Below are 25,791 nucleotides of genomic sequence, written 5' to 3'. Positions count from 1 at the left end.
AAGGCCCTTCCAGGTGACCAGGCCCTGCTATACTGGCCTGGCCTGCTGGCCTTTGGAATCCCGAAATCAGACTCATGGGAGTTTCACATCCAAACGAATTGGGGTAAGAAATGTAAAGAATCTCTGAAGACTCAAGTGTTAATAGAAGCAAAAGGAATTATTTTCCCAGAACACACACCCACTGAACTCTGTGCTGACTGCCTTGTCCTGCACCTGCTCTATAGGCTCCTTCAGTTCTTCCTGGGCCCAGGCATTACCTCCAACCTCAGTCAGTGAGGGGGATGGAGAGGACACTGGGCGGGCACACTTAGAGTCCCACAGGTCCCCATTTCTGATTCTGATCCTCACCTGTGCTGAGTGAAAGTCTGTCATGGCCCAAGGGGCACTGATGGGTAAGGGATTTAATCTGGTGCCAGCTGGGCGGGGCTGCACACAAGACCTGCATCCCTGGTCCTCCAAGACCAGTGAGTGGAGAATCTGTAGCCCCCTGACATGGGAGCCACCAGAATTTTTCATTTTGGGTTCCTCCTTGTGGATGGTTCCCCAAAGACTAGCCTTGAGGTGATGATGTAAGCTCAAGAGAAGCCATCCCTCAGGGAATGAACACTCTGTAAGGGGCTGAAATTTTGCCCGTGCAATGCATTTCTCTGCTATCTTGGGAAGAGTGCTTCTTTTCTTCTATGGCAGTTTTCCTGTGGATAAGCTAGGACTCCATCCTTACCTGGGAGTCACTGAGGTGGAAAACATAGAGAAAACACCTCTGCTGGACAAGGGGCTGACTGGCAATGGGCTGAGAGCCTTCAATCCCCAATTAAGACTTGTAATTAATCACACATTGAAATCATGCAGTTGGATGCCCAAAGGTCTCAAAGTGAATGTAAGCCCCTGGACATCAAGCAGCGACTCATAGAGAGTAGCTGGTGGCTGCTCAAAGCAAGCCCTGCTAGTGTGGGTAAAACACAGTTGATTTTTTTATGGTCACCCACTATTTTGGCATCTTTTCTCAAATATCATATCCTTATAGTTCAACTTTCAGTCTGGCCTTTTATTACTTTAAAAAATATTGCTTTGCATATGTCAAGACAAAAGATAAATATCTATGCCTAGTCAATTTGTTATTTATATATTTCTTTCAAGAAGTCAAATATCAGATCACACTGAAAACAGATTTGCAAGCTTGTGCTGAGAAAGTATTTGAATATTACAGCATCATGCATTTATGTGTCTTTGTTCAAAGGTTTAAAAAAATGTGCTGTCTGGGGCTGATGCTTCCTTGGCTTCCCGGAACCCGGGAAGGGTGAAGGTGGGCGGGGCTCATTCAGGCTGTAGACAATCTACTACAGAAGCTCTGATGGCTTTCTAATGGACTCACATGCACATCAAACATCAGGTTATTCTTCAAAGGAGTGTACATTGTAATTAAAAGAGAGAGAGAGAGAGAGAGAGAGAGAGTAAATGTATTAGAGTGGAGATCTTCAAAGTGACACAAAATTGACCAAGTACTGAAGGTTGGTGTTGGGTCTGCAGTCTTCTTCGTGTGAGTCTATCTGTCTATACTCTGTGTCTTTATCTATCTACCTGTCTGTATAACCATCCATTTATCTATCACCTATTTGAATAATTCATCATATATTCCTTAACTGACTATGCTAAACTGTATGTTTCACCTCATTAAGTGCCAAGCACAGGATGCTCTCTAGGACTGTGATCCATTTTGGTGCTGGAGGTGGAGGGTTGGCACCAGGAGACTTGTTCCATTCAAGACTCCTGGCACCCACCAAGGGGAAAACCTGGAGAATACTTACCAACACACTGGTCTACTATGAAATATGAAATTTAACTGATATAAATATCAATTAGCTGAAAATGTTAAGGCTATTTTCAGACTCAATGACCATCAAATAATTGTCCTTTCTTCTGCCACCAGTTTGGATGTCATTGGCTGGTGGAAGTAAGGTCAGGAAATGGAGCTAGAGAAGGAGGGTGTGTGATAAAGTGGTAGATGCTCCTTCCCCCTGACTTCTGAAATACCCCCTCTTTTCTGGGAAGGTCCCTGAACCTCAGCCATATATCACCCTCCCGAATCCTCACCCAGCTTTCTGAGTCAAACACTATGACTATCCTCTCTTCAGATGTTGAGACTGAGGAACAGAGTGGGAGAGCCACACTTCCAGCCCCTGGATGAGCTGGCATGCATCTAGGCCCTGGGGTTAGGCCTGGCACCTCTAATTTTGACCCTGCAGAGGAAGGAAGGCCTGAACAGTAAAAAGTGTGATGCCCTTACTCTGCAAAATTCCAATGGGCCAACTCCCTGCTCCTAATAGGGGCCTCCATCCCCTGCCACATACTGGGATTTGTTTTATTTTATTTTTTTCATTAATATAATGGCATCATTCACTGCACAGCCCAGGTATCTATGAGGGGAGGGAGAGAGCCCTATTGGTTTCTCCCTCAGGTTCTTTTTAGAGCAGTATGATATAGACATCAGATGGATGAGTATGAATGGAGCTGCAAACCTCCCCCTGGATCCCTTCAGCAAATATCTATGGAGCCACTGCAATGTGCCAAAAAGAGTTTCTCTGGATGGGACAGAAGATAACAGACAAACTTCCATCCTCCCATCCGCTTCAGTCCTGTTGTGGAGAGAGATGGTAAGCACACAATCACATGCACATTTCATATGATACAATATGATATGATGAAAATATTACATTCCTTAGTCTATTATTATATATGATATAACCCAAAGTAATCTATTGTCAAATAGAACCAAATGATATGGAAAAAAAAATAAAGATGAGATAAATACATACTCTCAGTCCAGGAAAAGAAGGTGACATAGGTTTCTGACACACTCTGTGGAAAATGTTGGAAATATTTGGATTAGTTGTTTAGTAGATCAATCAGGATTCTTCAGAGAAACAGAACAACCAGGATATGTGTGCATATAGATATTGATATAAATACATGGAGATAGAGGTGAAATAGATGCAACAGATGATAGATGATAGATGATATAGATGATAGATGATAGATAGGTAGATAGATAGATATAGAGAACAAAACAGACATTTATTTTAAGGAATTAGCTCATGTAATTCTGGGGACTGATGAGTCCAAAATCTGTTAGCAGGTCCGCAGGATGGAAACTCAGGCAGGGTTTCTATTCATTAATCTCCATGAAAATTGTTTTTCTCTGAAGACCTTCAACAAATTGGAATAGGCCCAGTTGCATTATGAAAGAAAATCTCTTTTCTCTAAAATCGCCTCAGTGTAGATGTTGATCACAACTACAAAATTTATTCACGGCGGCATGTAGACTAGTGTTTGATTAAATAACTGGGTACTCCAAGCCCAGCCAGGCCAAAACAAAATCGAACCATCATAGATCCCAAACCAGATCCTACTGACACTCCCAGTAGATGAGAGAACAATCTCCAGGTTCTGGGACTGGTGCCACAAGTGACCCAAGCCTGTGGCTAGCAGCAGAGTAGGTAGGCATTTGAAGCCAATGACCAGATTTTTCATGACAGGGGGCGGGGGTCAGTTAAGCACGAGGAGGTGACCAAACTGCTTCGTTAAAGTATAAAGAGGTGGATGTTTGGGCCTACACATGTATTTTCTGTGTGTTTTGATCAAAATTTAAAAATTCATTGAACTCTATTATTTTCAACTGTAACTCTATTGGTGTCATGGGTTCCATTGTGATTTGTGGATCCATTCAGTTATATTGATTATTAGCAATATCCTGAAACCTTCGTCTCTGTCGCCAACTACCATGCAACTTAAAATGTGGTCTATACACACAATGGATTTTTTCCTCATTTAAATTCAAGTTGGTTAACATACAGAGCATTATTTGTTCCAGGGGTAGAATTTAGTGATTCATCAGTTGCCTACAACACTCTTCAAAAAAGAAGAAAATCGGGATCCCTGGGTGGCGCAGCGGCCCGGGGCGCGATCCTGGAGACCCGGGATCGAATCCCACATCGGGCTCCCGGTGCATGGAGCCTGCTTCTCCCTCTGCCTATGTCTCTGCCTCTCTCTCTCTCTCTCTGTGTGACTATCATAAATAAATAAATTTTAAAAAAATTAAATAAAAGAAGAAGAAAATCCTGCCATAGACAACATCATGGATGAACCTATAGGACATCATGCTAAGTGAAATAAGTCAGACACAGAAGGACAAAAACTCCATGATTTCCCCTGTATGATGGATATTAAATAGCCAAACATACAGAAGTAGACGGTAGAAGGGTAGTTGCCAGAGCTTGAGGAGAAAGGGATCGAGGAATGGTTGTCCAAGGTCCCGGGAACTACTGTGCGGAGTCCTGCCTATAGGTAACAACAAGGTATCATGTGTGCACTTAAAATTTGTTAAGTGGCTAGAGCTCCTAGTAAGTGGGTAGGATGCATGGAAATGTTTGGAGGTGATGGATTATGTGTTACCTTACATTGGTGATGATCAGACAAGTATATTAATGGGTCCAAACTCACCAAATTGTATATATTAGTTATCTGTAGTTTTTTTGTATACCAGTTATATGAAAAAAAAGTAAGTGGAGAAGTAAATAGAAAAATAAATTAAAATAGCCTGCAACTGCATCTAGTTAGTCTCTCCACTCCTGGGTGAATAACCATATCTAAAAGGTGCCAGCAGTAATGTTAAGTCACCTGGGGCACATTGGCTCTTTGTGTCCTGCCATCATCAGTGACTCAGAGGAGCATATGGGAGTCATGTTCCTCAAACCTGTGGATATTAAAGGCTCAAACATAGGTTATACTTTAATGGCAATGTCAGATATATAGGGTAGAGATGACTTAATAGCAGTAAATGTACATTTACAAAGCGAAGTCACTGGCCTCACCTTATCTTTTCATTTCAATGAATATTTTCCATACATCTACCAGATGCTCACATGATGCTCACATCGGGGATGGGTATTGAGCTGGACAGAAATATCCAGCTATCCTTGGGCCGCAGGACAGATGGCATGGAGACATTACACCCCTTGACAAGAACAGTTTAATCATTAGACTGATGTGCTACCAAGAAGCAACCTACCAGTCTCTGCAGAACTTCACTTAGATAAAGTTAAGTCTGGATATGGGTATTGAGTGGGAGGCCACCAGGAGAATGGAAGTGGAGCCATGGGCAGCATGGAAGAGCACGAGAGGATTTATAGAACAAAAACTCTGGTAGTTACATTGGTCCATGTGTGATGGATGTCCAAGATAGGAAATGTTATACAGCAGCACCCCCCCCCCCCCCTTTTCCTCTGGCCTTCCAAAATAAAGTGCATTTGGATTGATCTTCTCTCAGGGAGCCACCATTGAAAGTAGACTTAAGAAAAAGAAGAAGAAGAAGAAGAAGAAGAAGAAGAAGAAGAAGAAGAAGAAGAAGAAGAAGAAGAAGAAGAAGAAGAAAGATGGAGGGAGAGGGAAGGAAGGAAGGAAGGAAGGAAGGAAGGAAGGAAGGAAGGAAGGAAGGAAGGAAGGAAGGAAGGAAGGAAGGGGATGTGGGCAAACCAGAGCAGAGCATGTTCAGAGGACAGGACCTTGGGACCTCTGGCAGGAGGAGCTGGCTAAAAGGCCAGAGCATATGCAGCATGTGCTGAGGAATGGGAGACATCAGGGCTCTCCCACTGCATCACGTGTGTTTTCTGGGTGCCTCATGGTGGACGGATCAGAATCCTACAGACCTAGGTTGCATGGAGTGTTTCCACCAGAACCAAGACACAGCAAGTCTTCTGGAGAGGGGTCTGGTGGGAGATGACATGTGTGAACAACCTTCATGGACTGAGGTCTCCTCTGCTAACACCATCCTAGGGAGATGGAAGCCTGAGGACAATACCATCACAATCTCTGGGTCTAAATGCCCTCCCCCCCCCCTAAAAAAACAAACAAACAAGCAGACAGAAAGCAGGGGTGGTGCCATCTGACACAGGTTTAAGTTTCTGCCCTTCCAGGGGCAAAAAGATTCAATGTAGAAATTAGATCAGTTTCCAGACAAAATTCTATTTCCTTCACACTGAGTCCATGATTGAGATGTATCCCACTGTACATGCAAACACCTGTAAGGCGGTGCTGGAGATTTCACCTGAACTTGGGTGCCCACAGAGGTCAGGTGATGGAGCTTCAGAAGGAAAGACAAAATGCCAAGAAGGGTCTGTGTTCTGATGGAGGGCATGTGTGGTCACAAAACAACTGCATCATCAGCCTCATTGCCTGGAGCAGACAGGAGCTTCTCTGGGTTCAAGATTTAGGTTTTTCCTTCTAACCGGTGATCCCAACCCCTCTGTCTGTGCCTCTCCTGCTCCGTGATGGACTCATTGACCCAACCCCACTGCTGCCCCCACCCCAGGTCAGTATCTTCTATACTCAACGTGCTTCCTTCTTTGGACTTAGAGCTAGATATTGTTGAAGCTCCAGGTAGGATTACAGGGATAGGGACGGAGACTGTCTCCTCAAGGTTTTGTTTTGCCAGCTATCCTCTTCCCAGCTCATTTTTCAAAGCTCAAATAATTTATTCTTCCAATTTAGTATTAACGACAGCACGTTGTCTTTGATCTTTCAAACAAGCATGACCCAAGTCAACAAAAAAAGAGCCCTGTTTCTGATCAGCCATTGGCAAAGACTTTCTTATATTGTTTTCTCCCTACAAGGCTGTGAGCTTCTGTCCTAAATGTTTCCTCCCTGGGTGGCTGCAGACCCCCTGACCTCTCTGATCTACCCGTGTTGGTGAGCATGCGACCTGCCAGGGCTGCATCCTGACGGAGGTGTCAGACACAGAGCCGGTACTCCAGTCCATACCTGCTATTCAAATGAAGATATTGGCACAGAGGAGCACATTTTTATAATGTGAAGTAAATGTCAAAATGAAAAAAAAAAAGTCTGTGCACATGAATAATGGAGGGGAAGCTTCAAAACCAGCATAAATCATTATTTTGGCAGGTAATTTTTTATATCTTTGCATGGTATCTTTTCTCTATTGATAAATTTATCAGTATAAAATATAGACTATTTTTATGAAATGAATACATATGAATTTAAAACAAGGTACAATTATGGAACCGTGGCATTACACAAGCAATTCCAGACGTGAGTTTGAGGTGGCATCCCTTCTCTCGATTTACAGAAGTTTATTACTTCTGAAAAAAAAATTACTTTAGGGCTAACGTACTCTGAATATCTTAAGCTGGATGGTAATTTCATGTGGACAAAATGACAAAAAAGAAACCAATTTTAGTTGTTTGAAGCAGAGACCTGGTATTTCTCTGTTTGGTGAGTCAGCGACAAAAATGAGCATCTGCCCCGAGAGCAAGGCATGCCAGGGAGCAGACAGTCAAGAAGGTGCACCCTGCCCACTTCCTTCCCTTTACTTCTTAAAATGCATCCTCGTGGACATCTGCCAGTGAAGGAGTTCTGGAATGTCTTCCATTTGAGAATCATAGCAGCTCTGGGGTCCTTCTGATCATTTTCCTTCTGCACTTTTGAGAACCCCCCATGCCTGGATGTGTGTGTGTGCCTGCGTGCATATGTGTGTGTAGTGGTATGTGCATACACGAGTTTTGCACACATGTGAGCCCATGTGTGGGGTGTGTGCATGGGAGCACGTGCAGGTGTGTGAGCTCCCTGCCTCCACTGTGACCGTGCTCTGCTACAGAATCCCCAGAGAAGTCTTTTTAGAAAGCAAATCTGATAGTGTCAAGCCCCAATCGCACAGCTCCAGTGACCTCCCATCACTGTCATGGTGAGCCCACACTCCCTGTCATGGCAAACACGGCTGCCACGCATCCCTCACTTTATCAGCATGGGTCTCCACTACAACAAGCAGTGGACCTGGGACTAATGACACATAAACTTCAGAGCCCCACCCATGGGCAACCTCACTTCTTAATGTACGTTTCCCTTAAAGATAAGGTGTGCATCCAACATGCAGCCTCGGTACATTACCTCATCTCTTGCCTCTGCCCTGTTCTCTCCCACTCACTGTTCCCCAGGGTCCTTCTACCTGCCTCTGTCATGAGAAGGGCACACCTTCCTTGTGGACCATCCCACAAGAACATACATCACACTTCTTTAGCATATGATACTACAGATTAGATGGTGATTATACAATTGTAAGAACATATTTTCTTTCCATTCCCTGTTCTCAACTGATGCATGGCCACAAATTAATACATGCTAATTGAATAAATCAATACAAGATGAAAAGACATTTTGATATGATGTGCTGAGATTAAAATCAAAGTGTTTGGGGTCTGAGTGAAGCTATAGGTGGTGAAGAGCTGAAAATCCTGTGTATCAAGCCAATTTGCTGAGCTGGTGGCCAGAAGGACCATCTCAATGTGGATCTGTGAAAACAAAGGTTCAGCAAAGAGAGTGGAGCTTCCACCCAGCCCTGGCTTCCCATGGGCCTTTGGACAAGTAGCAGATCTCTCCCAGCCTCAATGTCACCATCTGTAAAATGGGGTAACATCACCTGCCTCATGAGTGTGTGGCAGTGTATGAGACTCCTGGCTAGGAGACTGGTCCCCAGTGAGCCCTCAGGGAGGGGCTTGTATTTGTTGTGAGATCTTTCAGCCTGTGCCTGAGGGGAGATGTAGGAAATGCAGCCCCTCAAAGGTGTGATGCAGGTGAAAATGAAAATATAAGATGGAAGTAACTGTAGGTTCAGAGGAAGAAACAGAAGTGACAGGGAAAGGCCTAGGGCAGGGCACACGGGGGCCAACCAGCAGCAAAGCTCCACATCAGAGCTTTTGCTCACACCTATCTTTTGCCCATCTAGGTCATGTAAAATGAGAATAAATGTATTCCTGACCTGAGGTGTCATAATTGGATGTTTATGGGTTAGGGACTTTCAGGTGAAATATCCAGTATTTGGAACCTGAAGTTCTCCCTAGGGGGTTGGTACACTCGGAGTGAAGGGGAAGGTCGATAGTCCAGTTAAGTCAACATCGTGGCCCTAAGGCAGCTGCTCTGCATGCTGAACTGACCCACAGGCAGCAGGTGCAAGCACGGGGCGCCCGACTCCAGCTCCGAGAAGGGGGAAAGGCCAACTGGCTCCCCAGCTCCCCAGGGATTCACAGCCCCAGACCTGGCCGGGCGCCCCTAATGGATGGGGGCTGGCGGTGGGAAATGCCAAGCCCGGACAGGCCGGTCATGCAGCTCCAAGTCAGAACAATGGAAGGCTAATTCATTTAACAGATTGGATGCCCAGGGACCACGAATGACAGCTTAAAAGACCGAGAAATGCCCGGTGGGTCCAGTGGGAACACTGGAGTTTGCAGGAGAAATGTGCCTGCCTGCGCTCCAAGGCCCCGGGAAGGCTGATCTGCATTCCTGGGAAGGCAGGCAAGAACAAATTAGCTAATGGAGGCAGGGGACCTGGATCTTGGGGAATTTACCAGAGTCAAGACGGTCCTCGGTCAACACTTTTGTGAAGCTACCGATAAACAGACCCAAGCGTCCTTTACGCGAAGGGTTTTCAGCGACCTGGCCGGTGACACTGAAAATAGCAGGTGCATTTAACAGGCCACAAAGTACTATTACTTGGGTACTTTGCACTTGTTCGGCAGCCGTCACCTGGGGTCCAGTGCCACGAGCATGACTAAACGTAGTAAAATAATGGTGACCCTCATGGTCACTAGGTTGGAACCTTGAGATCCCATCACCTGGTGCCTTGGACTCGTCCCACGGTCTACCTTCTTTACAAGTTTTTGCTTCTGTTGTTTTAATTTACTGCCATCTATTCCTTTGAAAAGATTGAACATGGAAACCACACACATAATTCATTTTATCACTATTTTAAACACTAATGAAGGGTCGTTACTGTGTCATCACCTGTGGAGGGTGTTATTTGCTGAGAGCCATCTCTGGGTGGATTGCCGAGCCTTCACTCCCCGGCCTCCACTCTAGTCTCACTCCCTGACCTAATGGCACCCATGCTCCAGTGCGGCCCTGGACCATCTCTGCTCCTGGGACCTCCTCTCTCTACCTCCATGCTCATCCTAACTCCACTTGTTGCCCTCATAAGCTGGACCCCAGGGCACCAGGACAACAGTGCTGTGGTGCGGTGTCCCTCCCCTCCATGGCCTCCGGAGCAACCCTCATCATGAAGGACCAGGGGCACTGGGCCCTGCTGGTCCAGCTGAGCACTGGAGGAGGGAGCGGAGGAGGCACCACCCAGGCAGGTGGCTGCACTGGGAATCCCTGCCTGGCCCTGACCAGCCTCCATGCCTGTGTGTCACCCCTCAGCCTCCCTGTCACTACCAGGTCCCTTCCACCAAGAATCCGAGATTCCCTAAGGATCTCCTATGAAAAACAAGCAAAGCAGTGCCTGACTTCCCACTCCCTTGGCTGCAACCACTGCCCCTTCTTGTCTGACCCCAGTAGGGCCACTGCTGCGCATCTTTCTCTGCTCCTCCCAGGGACACTTCAACTCGCCCCAGTCTGGGCTCAGCCCATAGCTTCAGAAGGACTTCAGTGTGCATCTGCAGAATGCGCCATGTTTCCTAGTTGGTTCCAGAGACCCTTTCCATCTCGCCCAGCACCTCAGGGGCACCTACATTGGCCTCCCCCCGCTCTATCACCACTGTCAGGTATAGGGGTTTCCAAAACACCACCCAGACTCTCCCTGGCTTTGGTCCTTCTTCCCTGAACTCGAATTTTTCACTATTTCTCAAATCCATCTTGGGTTCAGGGAACTCTAGAGTTGTGTCCTCCTTATTGTTGAATTTGGCCATTGAGAGATGATGTTCTATTCAGAAGAGAACAGCCAAGGTGACAAGCACACTGATAGTTCACACTGTCCTACCCAGTGTGGACTAGAGAGAAGCCTTTGGTGCTCTCCACCATGCTGCTACTCATCCACCTAGTTGTGACGTTACATTGTCATATTTAGACAACAATTCTTTTCATTACCTACACTGGATGATTAAGAAGCTTCCCCGTATCATAAACAAATCAAAACCACATATATTTTAAGCTATTTGAAATGTTGCCACATCCAGATGCAAAGCTTCACCTTGGAATTAAGTAGATTTATCTATTTACCAGAGATTGGGAAACCAGGTTCTTTGTTCCAGGCAGTGCACGGGTCTCAGCCTGGACTCTTCTGTCCTCAGAAAACAATTCCTGAGTGACAGAGACCACCCCTTCCAGCTGCTCTCAGCCTGGGAGAAGGGCAGCCTCCATGCCCCACTCAAATGAGAGCAGAGCCAGGCAAGGGAACCCTGTGCCCTGCTAGCTCATGGTCCTTCCCTGTGCCTTTCAGGATTTGCCGTTCAAAAAAGTTTCTCGCCCCCTTCTCTATCTCTCTTAGCCTTTTGATTCTTACTTGAAGTATAGCTGACACACAGTATTACATTGATTATAGGTATACAATGCATTGATTTGACAATTCTGTAGGTGACTCAATGCTCACTATGATAAGCATAGTCACCACCTATCAGCATACAATGTTTTTACAATATTACATATTGTAATATACATATATAATATATATTTTATCCATTTATCTATTGACAGACACTTTAATTTATTCACCTCACATGATGGAAACTTCCTACCACCGAACAGCAGCTGCCCACATCCCTCACCCCCAGCCCCTGGCAATCATGATTCCACTCTGCTTCAAGGAGTTTGGCCACTTAGATTGGTCACATATGTGGAATCATGCAGTATTTGTCCATCTGTGACTGGTGTATTCTTTACTGAATAATACTGCAATGAACTGGCAGTGCAGATAGTGCAGATATCTCAAAAGCCTTATTTAGATTTTTTAGTTAAATATGCAAAAGTCTGCAATGGCTTATATCCCACTGGATATACTAGATCATATTGTAGTTCTCTTGTCAATTTTCTGAGGAAACTCCACGCTGTTTCCTGTAAGATCGTACCAACTTACATTCCTCCCAACAGCGCACAAGGGTTCCTTTTCTCTAATCTTGCCAATTTTTGTTGTCTTTTTTTTTCTTTTTTCAAAAATAATCATTCCAACAGGTGTGAAGTGATAGTTCACTATGGTTTTGATTTGCACTGATTAGTAATGTTGAACAACTTTTCATGTATCTTTGGCCACTTTTATATATCTTCTTGAAGAAATGTCTTCAAGTCCTTTGCCGTTTTTTTTAAATTGGGTTACTATTTTTTTATTGATTTATAAGTACTTCTTAGATATTTTGGTTAGTAACCCAAGGAGAGTCTTCAGGAACAGAATGTTTATAAGCTGAGACATACCTCTCCTCTGTGGTTCCTGGAGTTTGGAGGGCTAGATCTCTACTCCCCAGTGAGACTGACTCACTCCTGTTTGATACCTCTGTTCAATAGTCACTACAAGACCCTGAAGCAGGACAGGGCCTTTGAACCTTTAGACAACGGGTTGTACTACTTAAACTACCCTAGTTACTTAGAGCTTAGACATTCTGGAAAGTGTTCATACATCCAACTAAGGCAATCCACTGAGGAAACTGCATAATCCCATGGGAAGGCAATATTTATTTGACCTTACGAAGTATTAGTAAATCCAAAGACACTAGGAAACTCTGGTCATAACATTGTAAATCATCTATTTTTAAGTTGAGACTCTAGAACCACTCAGAGGGCACACTCTACCATCCCAGGAATGATGAGATAACATTGCTCTCTTAAGTGTTATTTGAATAAAGTCTGATTAAAAGTGTACCACCGGCACAGCATCCACCATCTTAAAGACATACTTGTATCAAGCATAAAGATTTGTACCAGGAAGGGAATAAATTTGGCCTATTTCTGTGATATAGGATTATAATTCAGAAGACATTACGGTGGTCTTAATTTTTGTTAAAAATGCTAACTTGTTGAAATAATAATCTGTGAATAATTCCCCGAGCTATTTTACTGCTTTTTCTTGCCCATTGAACTTGACCCTACCATCCATAGGAAGCGTTATAAATTTTTAAAATTTCCTGTGAGCTGGACATTTTAATGAGCCACGCACAGCAGTGTCCTGTCAGTGGCCGGTGTGTCAGCCGGCAAGGGGAAATTTATCTCACCGGCACAATACGGCGGCGCTGCTTTCCACCAGAGCCTGGACTAATTCCACTCTGCGGTTTCCTGAATTAACAAGGCTTGTCTTCCAGCCTTTCGACATGGGGGCACTCTGTTCCAACCTCACTTGATTGCTGGCCTCCCCAGCCTCCCGTAGGACGCCCGGGATTTGATCCACCTGGAGCCTCGGTAACCAAGTTCTGCCTCCTGACCTTGGTGATGGATGCTTCATCTTTTATGCTGTAGTCACTGCTTCCTTGCCCTCTCCACGTGCCCCTCCGCCCACTGGTCAGCACACACCCCCCTTGTCTTTCTATAAAAAAGAATAACATTTGACAAGTGAGCTGTTTGTCATGCGTGCTGTAACACAGTTGCAGTTAGAGAGGGCAGTAGGCCCATCTGTCAAGACCTAAATGCTAATAGATCATTGGCTGGTACTTGGGCCAAGCGTTGGGTCACTCATAATTTCACCTACGGATACAACTATTCTATGAGAATATGACATACTTCTTTAGGTATTAAATCAGCCCTGGTATAATTTGTCTGCCAAAGCTCAGTATGGAAGGAAGTAAAATACTACAGCTGTGTCATATAATTACATCCTGAAGCCCACGAAGGTTGGCACTTATCTCTCTGGGTGTACGGTTCTTTAAGAAAAAAAGTGGGGAATGGAATAAGAGCAGAGTGGAAAGAAGCAGAGGGAAGAAGACAGCAGAGGAAGAATTTACATACTGAGCATTAGTCCAGAATCCGTCTTCTGTCACGGGGCCCAGCCCTTGCTCTGGTTCATAGGCTTCTTATCAGATCTTGTCTTGAATGCCCCTCCCCCACCCAGCGCTACACAATGGTGCTGATAGAAGGGAAGCAAATTTCTTCTATTAGTGACTGGCAGCGATTGGAGTGAAATGAAGTTGTTGCATGATATTGTTATATATGCAAGGTGCAAATAACCTAGTCTGAATAATCACAGCCTGTGTCCTTTTAAATGATTTTTCTCCCCATTTAAAGGAAAGCCTTTGATGTGATAATATTAATTCCCTCCGTGCTGGAAGGAAGAGGGAAAAAAGCTCAGAGAAGCGGAAATTAAATGAGTAATGCAATGTCAGTCAATCTTTTAAGCCAGGGCCTTATTAACTGCTAATCATTTTGTCATTTTGTCGCTCAAAGTAATAAATTTGATACGAAAGCACGGGGATGTCTTATGTTTACTTTTATTAGCTTTAAACAGAAACAGTTGCGGAGACATTACATTATCGAGACGTGTGGCATTTAAGTGGTTTCTGTAAAGCATATCATCATTTTTCTTCCTCACCAGCGTCTGATTGCCATAATTTTGAATAATCTGGCTGTCTGAAAAAAAAAATTAAAAAAAATTCTATCCAGACCTTGCCCAGAGTTCTATCCCTGGAGTTTTATCAGGATTATACCAGGCATTTGATTACCTCCAATTTGTCAGAGGTAGCTGTGGGAGTGAGGGGGCAGTGGGGCTTCCTGGAAGGGCCACTCGCGGTTTGTGTGCACCCTCATTCTAAAAACCAGTAAACTCTGGAAAACATTGGAAGCCAGGGCGGCCACCTTGTGGAAGCTCTGCTAGAGCCCTGGACCTCATGGAGATCACACAAGAATCTGCAAGTGTCCTTGGTTGCAGGGATCCTGGGGTAAAATGTGTGGCCAAGAGGATACCCTGCATGTGTACACACTGTGCTGACAGATGTGGGTGAGCCAGGTTCCTTGGCTGGTCCCATCCTGCACAAGATTTGAGGTCTTTTTGACCTCTTGAATTGAGGACAGCTTGCCGAGTCCCTGCTACGGCTGACAGAGTGATGATCTGATGGGTCCAGATACATCTGTGGATCTCATCCCAGCATGTGCTCTGGCAACTGGGCTACTTCCCTCTGGATCGTACTTCTGCAAGCAGGAGGAATATTGAAGGGTGAACCGAAATTCAAGATGCCCCAGCCTGCCTGTGCTCAGCTTCCCCAAGGAACCAGGAGGTTGGAAGTAGAGGGCAGATGGAAAACCATTCTCAGCACAAGCACTCAGGTGCTGCTGAAGGCTCTCCGATCTAGAGCTGTCAGTGGGAGCCCCATTCTCAAGTCCAGCTGAGCATTGAAATGCTGTCACCAGACACGAGCAGCCTGTGGTGACCTGGTTGTGACATTCAGCTGCAGGAACCCATGGGTTTCCAAAGGAGGGGTGTCCACACAGGCTGCAGGGTTCCCCATCAGTAATGGTGGCTGCAGCCAGCCCTTGTCCATGCTCCCAAAGTAAAGGACTCTTTGTGCTTCCGATATTGAGGAGTCTCCCATCTCTCATCATACAATGAGGCATCTATGGGCACTATTTCCTAGAAGTTTCCAGTGACTTTTGTGAACGAAAGAAGTCTGTATTTAATATTTGAGTTGCTGAAAGTTACTAGTTTCTGATATGATGTTGAAGGCCATATTTGGAGATGTTTTTTCCTCCAGAGAGAGTTGATTCAAAGGTACAAAAGTGTCTTCCTGTTTATCATCAATCTTTTTGAGGTGAAAGTATGTTCTGGTGGCCAGTTCAAATATCTCCATCTTGGGCACCTGGGTGGCTCAGTAGTTGAGAATCTGCCTTTGGCTGAGGGAGTGATCCTGAGGTCCTGGGATTGAGTCCCATATTGGGCTCACCACAGGGAGCCTGCTTCTCCCTCTGCCTGTGTCTCTGCCTCTCTCTATATGTATCTTGTGAATAAGTAAATATAATATTTTTAAAATCTCCATATTTCACCTGTGTGCTCACAAGCACCACAACCAGACGGATGGAGGGTCAAATGTTAAATGATTACAAATGAAAACATTGTGAAAGAATTGTCACATGAAATACTTAGGCAGGTCACTGTGCGTCCACTTTCCTGGGATGAGATAGTGGAGGCCTCTCTTCATTTCCCTTTGATCGCTCAGTGGTATATTCAGTAATCACATCATTGGTATTATTATCCAGGTGCTGATGGTCCCAACTCTGAGGAGCCTTGGCTACGGGGAGATGACAATCCTCACACAGATAGAACACATATTTTATTCCTGCTGGTAAATTATTGATCACAGATATCAATAAATATCTAGATGTTTTATTTCACAGGACATTCACTTAAAACAGATGCATTGCTCTTATAATTTGTCATATCCTGCTATCCTTTTAACACATGCATTTAAATATAATTAAGGACATCATTTTAGTCAAGATATGAACTTTTTTTTTTTGCCACTTCTCAGTCTAAACACTGAAGTAGGAAACATGCCACTCTCCTCTTCTTGAAAATCACTTGTAAAATTGGGAAGCAGAGCCACCAAATTCATGAGAAGTCGGTTGAGTGTACCATACTTTCCTCATTAACTCGATTTCTCCCTTCTCGGTACTTATGTCAACTTCTGCCCCAAACTGGTCCAGTGGTCAGATGCATGCCAAAGGGGACTCCTTTTCACTAGGTGAAACCACCCATAAGGCCACATGTGACACATAATGTCACTAAGAAAGAGTGACTTCTTTATTGAGTCACTCACCCTATTCGGCACTGCACCCCCATCTGGCACACTAGGTATAGAAACACACTCAGGAGAAAAGTAGCTATGAAATACTAGAGTTCTGAAGATGTTGGATGCTCAGGAGTGTTCAGAATGGTAAGCTGTAAAGACCATCAAATGATCATTAACTACAGGACACTGCTGGACTGTCACCAGGGCGCAGGCCTGAGCAACAGGTGTCCACGCAGACAGGACCAGAGAATGCAGCATATGAAGTGTCCCGAAACAGATAATACATAATAAAAACATTAAAAACACACTTGAGCTGTCTCTTCAGGAGCTTGAAAGATATGCAAAGGGCAGAAATGCATTTTCAAACATTGACAAGCACAAATGCTTACTGTTGCCACTTGAAATGGAGACAAAATAGAGGCTAAAAAAATCAATAAAACCCAATATCCTGTTTTACTGGGGGCATTTTTATATGTGTATGTCTGTGTATTTTTGTGCAAGTGTGCATTTTAACTAAATCAACACCCTACACTGGGATTTAGTGTTTCCACAGGTTTCTTAAACAAATGTGATGAACTCACCGAACTCGTTAATGAAAGTGAGCACTCCTTGTTAAAAATTGTTGTGTGGCCTAGGACCACCTGTGGAATGACCTTGACCCTGTCCCCTCATCTCAGCTTTGGTGTCCTCACCTGAATTGGAGCTGATGGTCACCAGTCCTCCTATGAGCCGGCAGCAAAGCCCCAGCCCCTGCCTCTGTGCCAGGCAGCGTGTCACTTGCAGACGGTCGCATCATGGCTGCACAAGCTGGGTCTCTGGGGGAGGTTGGTCTGGCTCCAGTCAGGTTCTCAGGTGTTGCTGCTCATTATTTCTCCACCCCGAGCCCCGGGGGCACATGATGACCTCTGTAGGAACCAAGTGCATGAGGACCAATGGCTCTAGGGATGGCAAGGGGTGTCCTGAGGGCACATCTGTGTCTCCAAGGTGTGTGTGAGTGTGGGTGAGTGTGGGTGAGTCATCCGAGGGCCAGTTCTTTGATCCTCCAGCGATGGTCCCATTCTCTCTAAGAATGAGCTTGCTCCGTTCCTGAGAACTCTGCCCACCCAGTGGTCTTCTCGGGTGTCCACATTAGGCATCGCAGTGCAGGAGACATGGGGATGGCCTCCAATCTGATCTATGATTCAGAGCAGAACATGGCCCATCAAGCTGTCATTACAAGAAAAAAGGTCTGATTAATAAGGACCACTTCTCTCATACATCCAGGTAGGTTTTCAGCTCCGTCTTCATAAGAGTTAAGCTACTTTGTCAATACAGCCATTTTAGCATGGATTCCATTTATTTATTTCTGCCATGGGTGAGCAGTCAAGCTAGTTATATGGCTTTATATAAATGAAACTGATAGTGAGTTTCTCTTGTGTTTATTTTTTTATTGATCTATGATTGATTGATTGATCACCGCTAATCCTCATGTGTGTTCCTGCCCTGTGATAGTGGAGACAGATCTCAGAGTTCCAAACTTGAACACCTTCTGCTTTGAACACCAAACCATCGATAAATCACCCCAGGCAGGATAACCTCAAAGAGTGGAATTTTGGAAAATGTGCCTATTACTCTTTCCAACAAATGGACCCCCCACATGGGAGATAAATTTCATGCAGCCTGTGATCACAGCTCTCCGCTGGTGTCTTTGCGGCCTCACTACTTGCTCTGTTCCACCCGGAGCCTGCAGCTCACGTCTTCAGCAGCATTTTTAGGCCTCAAGTGGTCTGAAATAAATTATCCAATTAAACCATTCCAAATAACAGTTTGTATTTAATAACAGAAATCATAAGAAAAAGAATCATCCAATGTAAACACGAATTATATACACACCTTAATTATTGCAAGTTACAAAATGCATGGGGGAGATATATTTTTTTTCCTTATGACAGTCATTATTCATCCTCAAATTATTTACAAAACAGTAATAGCAATTTGCATTTAAATGATATGTTTCTTATGAAGAGTTCAATATGATGTGTGTATGTTGAGGTATATACACACATATAAATTATAGCTATTAATTCTGCACTAATATAAGAGTAAATACATTTGCTTTATGGTACATGCTGATAGTGATTATTGCCATTTGCCACCTTTTAAATGGTGGGATTCTTGGGCTCCAAGGAATGAAATGATTTGCCCAAATCTGCATTCCATGTCCGTGGCAGAATTGGAAATGAAAACGGGGTTCGGCTTTCGAAGTTTAGAGCCTTCCTTGCTTTGGACTCTGGAAACATCCCTCTTCGAGAGAGTTTGGCTGACCGACTCACATGCTAGCAGGAAAGGTCACCCCTCAGCTCTTCTAGACTTAGAAGAACAAAGCAAAATATTCACACGTATCTCCCTGAACCTGCCAGGAGGCTGGACCCCTCCTGCATGATAGCACCCCTCTCCCTTCCTCATGGGCTGAAATGCTCAGAGAGGACTTGTTTTTAAGGGTCAATGAACATTTATCTCTTCTGCAGCTCTTCCCTCTCTTGAGCTACTTATTCAAACTGAATTTTGAAAGCAATAGAAGCAATGCTAATGTACTGAAAGCTGCCTCCTCTAGTTGGCAACATTCACCCATGAAATGCAATTTTTAAATGTAAAATCTGGGTGTGAGGCTTACGTGTGTTTAGAGAGTGGTCATCCCTTTTAAGCAAGGTAACCCCCAAATACCGTAGGACCTTTGCCTTCCCGCCCCTCTGAGTCCCCGAGTTAGGGGTCTGTGCCTTAGGGGGGCAGGAGGCGTCCCCTCTAGGGGTGCACCTGCATCCATCACAGCCCCGTCGTGAGCACGGCCCCCACGTCCAGGCACTTCACTCACTTCTCACGTGGTTGGGAGCCGAGTTAAACAGGCAGAGGTTCTGCAGAACGGAAGACGGTGTTTGGATGCTGTGACCTTCAAGCTCCATGATTTATTGGAGTAATATCACATAAGGAGCTATCACGGAGACATAACATATTTATCAAGCTCATCTCCCCGCCTCACTTCTGAGCCTAACAGACCAGAATTTATACATTCACATGAGGACTTTGTTACCTGTGTATTCAAATATCGTTTCGGAGGCAGAGTGATTTTCCATAAGGGGAAACGATGGGGGAATCAGGAGACCTGGGTTGCCCGGACCAGCCCCGCATTCTCAAATATTCCACCAATGGCTCCTGCTGAGGGATTTCAGACAGGAGTGTGTTGGAGTGTGCATGCCACTCCCCAGCGAGTGGGGACGTCCCTGTGATGGCCCTGGTGTCCAACCTGAGTGTCCGTGTGTCACAGGGCTGCCACAGGCTGTGAGTCCTGCTGAGCTGGGTATGCATCAGCTTCATACTTGCCTTGGAGCTTAGCCCTGGTGCTCTGAGGAAGAGACCCACTGAGCACTTAGATGCCTCGACGTACAACACATCTTTGGTATGTGGATAAAGTGTGTGGTTTTCCTTAGGAACAGAATTTCCTCCTTTCAGTACAGCACATGGGTTTGGTTTATCCTCACATCATCCGTCCATACTGAGACGGGCTCTGCGGTGTACGTGGACTTACCAAGAGTGATGGGGAAGTGGCTTCTCTCAGCCTCTCGTCTGTGACATAGACCAGTAACAGAAGCCATGGAGAGCATACTCAGCAGCCCTGCTATTTTGCTCCAAATAAAGAAATGAACTTCAGTCCATCTTTGAATTAGCAGGAAAAAAATATCTCTATACTCCCAACTTTAGATTCATTTTCCTCTAATTGTCCCAGGAAGAAGAGAGGGTCAGGTCCTCACCCCTCCTTAATCAGTCTGCCGATGGGCATGGAAATCAGGTCCCTCTCTCATGACATGTTCACAATAAGGGCCAGTTAGGCATTCCAGAATAACCAGTGATGACATATGTAACTGTGCACAATGATTATCAGCCTAATGTCACACAAATAAGTCCTAAATTTCTGGTACTGACCCTCCCCTATGGTCAAAAATATTTAATTAATAATCCAAGATTATCATCACTGCCATCTTCTAAGCCACCACGACTTTGCCACAAACCACTAACACATACCTATATCCTAAACCCTTGCTGTATTTGGAGGGTTCCTAGCTCCCTTGCCCACCTGCAGATGATGCTTCACAGTAGCTGGAAAAGCCTCAGCTCAGACCTGTATTCCCAGCTGTCACCCCTGCACAGCCCCCAGTGACAATGTCATCAGGGCCAGGACACTCGTGACTTTGGTAAAGCCCTGACATGGAAGTAAGATGGACCACAGGGCATGGCAACCACTGGGCTGCACTTCTGAGACCTCTCCGGCTTCTTCCCCCTCAGTTAAAGAGCCAAGGGGATGAGAAATGCCATCTGTGCCTTTCTGAGTGTCAGTTGGAAGTGGGTGGTTTAACATCAGCTGCTCCTTCTGGCCACAGAAGCTGCTGGAGCAGTAGGTTTGCAGACATTACAGTGGGCAAGTTTGCATATTGATCTTTGAAGGTCCATTAGCTCTGTGCTGAGTACTGCTGACATCACAGATGGATGCGTCTTTAAACTGGCTCTCTCCGGGTAAACCACTTGGGGACTCTGGCCATTGACTTGAGGTGGCAGTGGTGTCCTGCCAGAGGACAGGGCTTCTTGTTCCCTCTTCCCTTCAGAGTCTCATCTCCCTCCCTCCCTCCAAGTCCTCCCCTCACTCATCACCTCGCTCCTCACCTCCTTTACATTTCTTTTTCACCACAGCAATTTTTAGATCTTCTTTTCTCCAAGAGAAGGGACTTTTCCCCCCTCGGATGTGTGGGTGAAGCTATGGGCAGGCTCTTGTACAAAGTGCAAAGGTTTAGGAAGCTTCTCCTCAATGACACATTTGTTTGGCTCATGAAGAAAACCATTATCACCGAATAATAAGAGGAATAAAATGATCTTTTTGGAGTCATACTGTAGACCTACTTTATTATTTGGTTATTTCAATAGATGAGAAAGTCTAAAAAGATATCTGTTTTACAAGGAAGGGGAGAGAATTCTAGTCATTGATTCACACTTTAACGGGTAAAACATGGGGAAAATCATTATAAATGTACTGGGCCTCCATCATCGTATGAATGCATGTCTGGACTCACTGTGATCAATTAAGTGTCCCCTATCTGACTGGGAACAAACGCCAGGAGGTGTGGGAGGTACTGGGTTCCCAAGGAGGCCACTGCCCGCCTGCCCACTGCTCTCAGGCCGGCTACCGACAAGCCCCGCGCCCTGTCAATACATCGGAAACATAATTTGTATCAGCAGCTGTTTCTTTAATTAAGATCTCTTTCAAATCTTTCCCATCGATTCATGCCATTAACTTATTGACCAGTTTGCTTGTGCTGAGAAGGTGTGTTTTGTGGAGAAGCCACATCTGACTGCACATTTGTGGATTCCAGGAAACAGGCTTGCTGGTGTTTGGGTGGTTACCAAGGCCTTGACCGAACAACAAACATAAAACCCAACTTAGAATCGCTAACCCAAGCCCCAGGTAGAAGTAGAAAGCACAGCAGAAGAGCAGTGTGGACACTCACCTGAGAGAGACACCAGCAACACACAGAACTGTCTGATGCTATTTATTTATTATTTATTTGTTTATTTATTTATTTATTTATTTATTTATTTATTTATTTATTTATTTATTTTGGTCTGATGCTCTTTAAACTTGAAATAAAACAGAACTTCATCTCCTGTGAAAACCCAAGCAAATTTTAATTACATTATAGAGAGATATGTATAAATTAAACCACACATTATATGAGCATAGGATCGAGTAATTATCTGATCTCTTGATGAGGAAGCATTCTCTAAGGAAGGAAACCAGTAATGTGCCTTAGCAACTGGAAAGACTATTTTTTTGGCAACAATAAAATTAAAAAGGGAAACACTGTGAAACCATCTCTGTGACAAATATGGCAATAGGAAATTTCCTCAATATACAAAGGCAGTTAGATACCTGTATGTTTGTTGTGAAAACCACCGGAATAAAATGGGGGAAATAAAATGGGTATGCGTTTAATAGAATTTTACTGAGGAGATAGTGAAAAATAGAAATAACCATAAAATAGTTTAATATCTCTGAGCACTGGGTGTTATGCTATATGTTGGCATATCAAACGCCAATAAAAAATATACAAAAAAATCTCTAGCAATAAAATAAATCAAACAAAAATAAAAGATCTTTAAACACATCAAGTTAGTAAAGCATGAACATTAAACTACTTGATACTGGAAGAGCTCAGGACTAGAGCTTCTTTTAGAAACAATTGTGAATAACAATTGGTACAACCTTTCATAAAAGCAGTTTAGCAATGTATCCAAAAATATATTCATACCAGTTTACACATGTCTAAGTGATATCAGTAATTCCTCTGATAGAAACATATTCAATGGAAATAATGAAGAAGTGATTCTATTTGGCCGTTTTATTATGGTATTACTTTTGATAGAAAATGTTTAATAAATATAAAAAAATAAGGGAATAGTTATATCAACATGGTACAGTTAAGATAGTGGCCATTCAGTGATATTTTCTCCTCAAGTTTAATAAACAGGCATAATTAGTGAAAAACTGTAGGCTTTCTAATAGTGAAAAGCTGCAAGAATCAGTTTTGACAAATATTTCCCACAATGAAAACATTATTTTTTAGGGTAGGAACAATTTTTAAAAATATCCTAAGATTTTTCACTTAGCATGAAAAAGCAGCTTTTGGATAAAATTTAGAAGAAAAGCAGCACATACACACACACGCACACACACAAATATGACTGTGGCTGACTCCGTTGTCCTGGAACTGGGTTAGTGATAACTTCATTAGTGTCTTTAGACATGAGAAAATTAGTCAGGCAAGATCAAGAAACCAGCAACAGTTAGCAACCTTAGAGTGTTGATTTTGTGCCAGGCGCTAACCTAATTTCTTAACTTATATGATCTAAATTAATCCTCACAACCACTTTTTGAGGTAAACATTATCATCTACAGCTCATACGCTTCAGTGAGAAGTTCAAGGTGTCCACGGATACACCTCCACTCTTGGCCCACTGAGACCATCTTCCCCGTATCTACCTTCTAAGGGTTTCCAGGCATGACCTGTCCTGTGTTTTTTACAGGAGCCTTTCTACTGAACCAGCTAGAACCTACAGACCAAAGATCAGCATGTCAGGAGCAGAACCCAGCTGCAGTCTCAGAGGCTGACTTATGAAATAACCTTCAGTCATTTTCGGCCTTGGTTATAGAGAGAATATACAATATTTACTATTGTAGGAAGAATTGTTGGGGCTTAAGATATGAATTATTAACTGGACAAGGATTTTCTAAAATCTCTGTGATTGCTATGCATACATATATCAAATCACAGCATAATATATCTGACATATATACATTTGTATGAAAACATTTAAACAAATAAAAAATAGAATATATATATATATATATTTGAATAACAGATTAATAACTAAAAGAGAGATGAATGATTTGAAAGTATTTGTACAATTCTACTAAATTTGGTAGAGATACGGTGTTCTTGATGAATTAAAGTTAAAGATTACAGCTACAATTTATACAAACTGAAAAGTAGTGCAAATGTATAATATTCTGTAATGGACACATTCAGGTAACTCCTTCTAGGACCTTTACACCCTCCAGGCCTAAGGGAAATCAGACAACGAAGACTAGAATGCTTGTTAATAAGAACAGCCACTTTCTGACCCACCTAGCGGCAGGAGTCCCACTAGGTACCCTGTGCAGGTATTAGCTTTGGCAGTCACAGCACCCTTCCATGGGACAGACAGTGGTTTTATATGACATAACAAACTTAGAGACATTTTGGAGTTTATTCAGATCCTAGGACTAATGCCCAAGTCTGAACAGACCCATGCCCTGTGTCCTTGGCCAGCAGATGCACGGCTCCTCCTGTGGAAATTTCTGTGCTTTATGTGGATTGAGTTAGAGCTTTTCTGTTTATCCAGTAGAGGTATTTCAAAGACAGACAATCAGAGAAAGAAGTAAAGGCAAGGGTGTGAATTTGAGGTAACCGCAAGAGAACTAATCAAGAGGTTTGATCAGATAGCCCAGAAAGAAACTCTAGAGAGAGAGAAAAAAAAAATCATGGAAATTTGAAGAAGACCTCTTTTGAGGAGGTAAAGGGAAATCAATGTTGGAATTTGAAACCTAGCAACCAGACGTGTAGCAAGGACACCCGGGGAAAGGTGCCCCACATGTCAACATATAAGTACAGGTTAGTTAAAATAATGACATTCTTAACTCTGGAAATATAGTACTTAAATGTTCAATAATTCATTTCAAAATTAAGCACTATGTTAGCTAAAATGAGTCCCTAAAAAAGTGTTAATCTTTTGTTGATCCTAAGGAGATATCACTCTTCATTCATTTACTAAATAACACCAAATTTTGGTTTTCATAGTACATAATTAAATAAACATTGGGACCATCATTATTTGGCAGTGAGGGAATACAAAGATGAGTAAGAAACAATCTTTATCATTGAGGAGCATATGGCCTTTTTTTAGCGGGTTATGCATTGAGGAGAGATTTATAGACTGCTAATTTTGGCACAAGGAATCAGTTCTATGATAGAAGCAAGCAGATATGCATATTCTCAAGACAAGAGTATGAAGAACCTCCCGAAGGGAAGTTTATATGATATGTGTAGTTTACACAGGTGGAGAACAGGGCATGGATTGGGGAGAAGAACCATCTAGATAGAAGGGCCCTCATGATCATAAAAGTATATAGAAGGAAGCTGGAAAGAAAAATGAGAGCAGATGTAGACTTGCGATGGGAAGGGAGCAGAGATGGGAAAATCTCTCCTCCTGGGGGGTTCTCAATCCTCTTAAAAAATAATACAGTGCTATGAATCTTTAGGAATTCTGCTGGGCAAGAGGAAAGGAGTCATTGACACAAAATAGTTGAGGATGCTCTGAAATGCAGATCAGAGCTAGTGGCCTGAGCTGGCCACCACAAGTGTGTAGATGGAGCAGTGTTCTTGGCTGAGGGACTATTGCTAACTCTACTAGACACAGTGTGTGAGCAAAAAGAATATTCAGAGTGTGTTGTTTGCTCAGCACAGGTGATACCTATAGCCAAGATGTCCTCTGTATGCTTGGGTGAGCAGGAAGGAACAAAAATGATGGCTCCTACAACAAGGAGGTCAATGAAAGCTGAGGTGAGGATAACGGATAAAAACAAGAGTAATTCAAGTACCTGAACAAGTTTTCCATGAATGTGGAGAATGGAAAG

The sequence above is a fragment of the Vulpes vulpes genome, chromosome 3, assembly GCF_048418805.1.
Source record: "Vulpes vulpes isolate BD-2025 chromosome 3, VulVul3, whole genome shotgun sequence".
Lineage (NCBI taxonomy): Eukaryota > Metazoa > Chordata > Mammalia > Carnivora > Canidae > Vulpes > Vulpes vulpes.
This window is presented reverse-complemented; position numbering follows the sequence as displayed.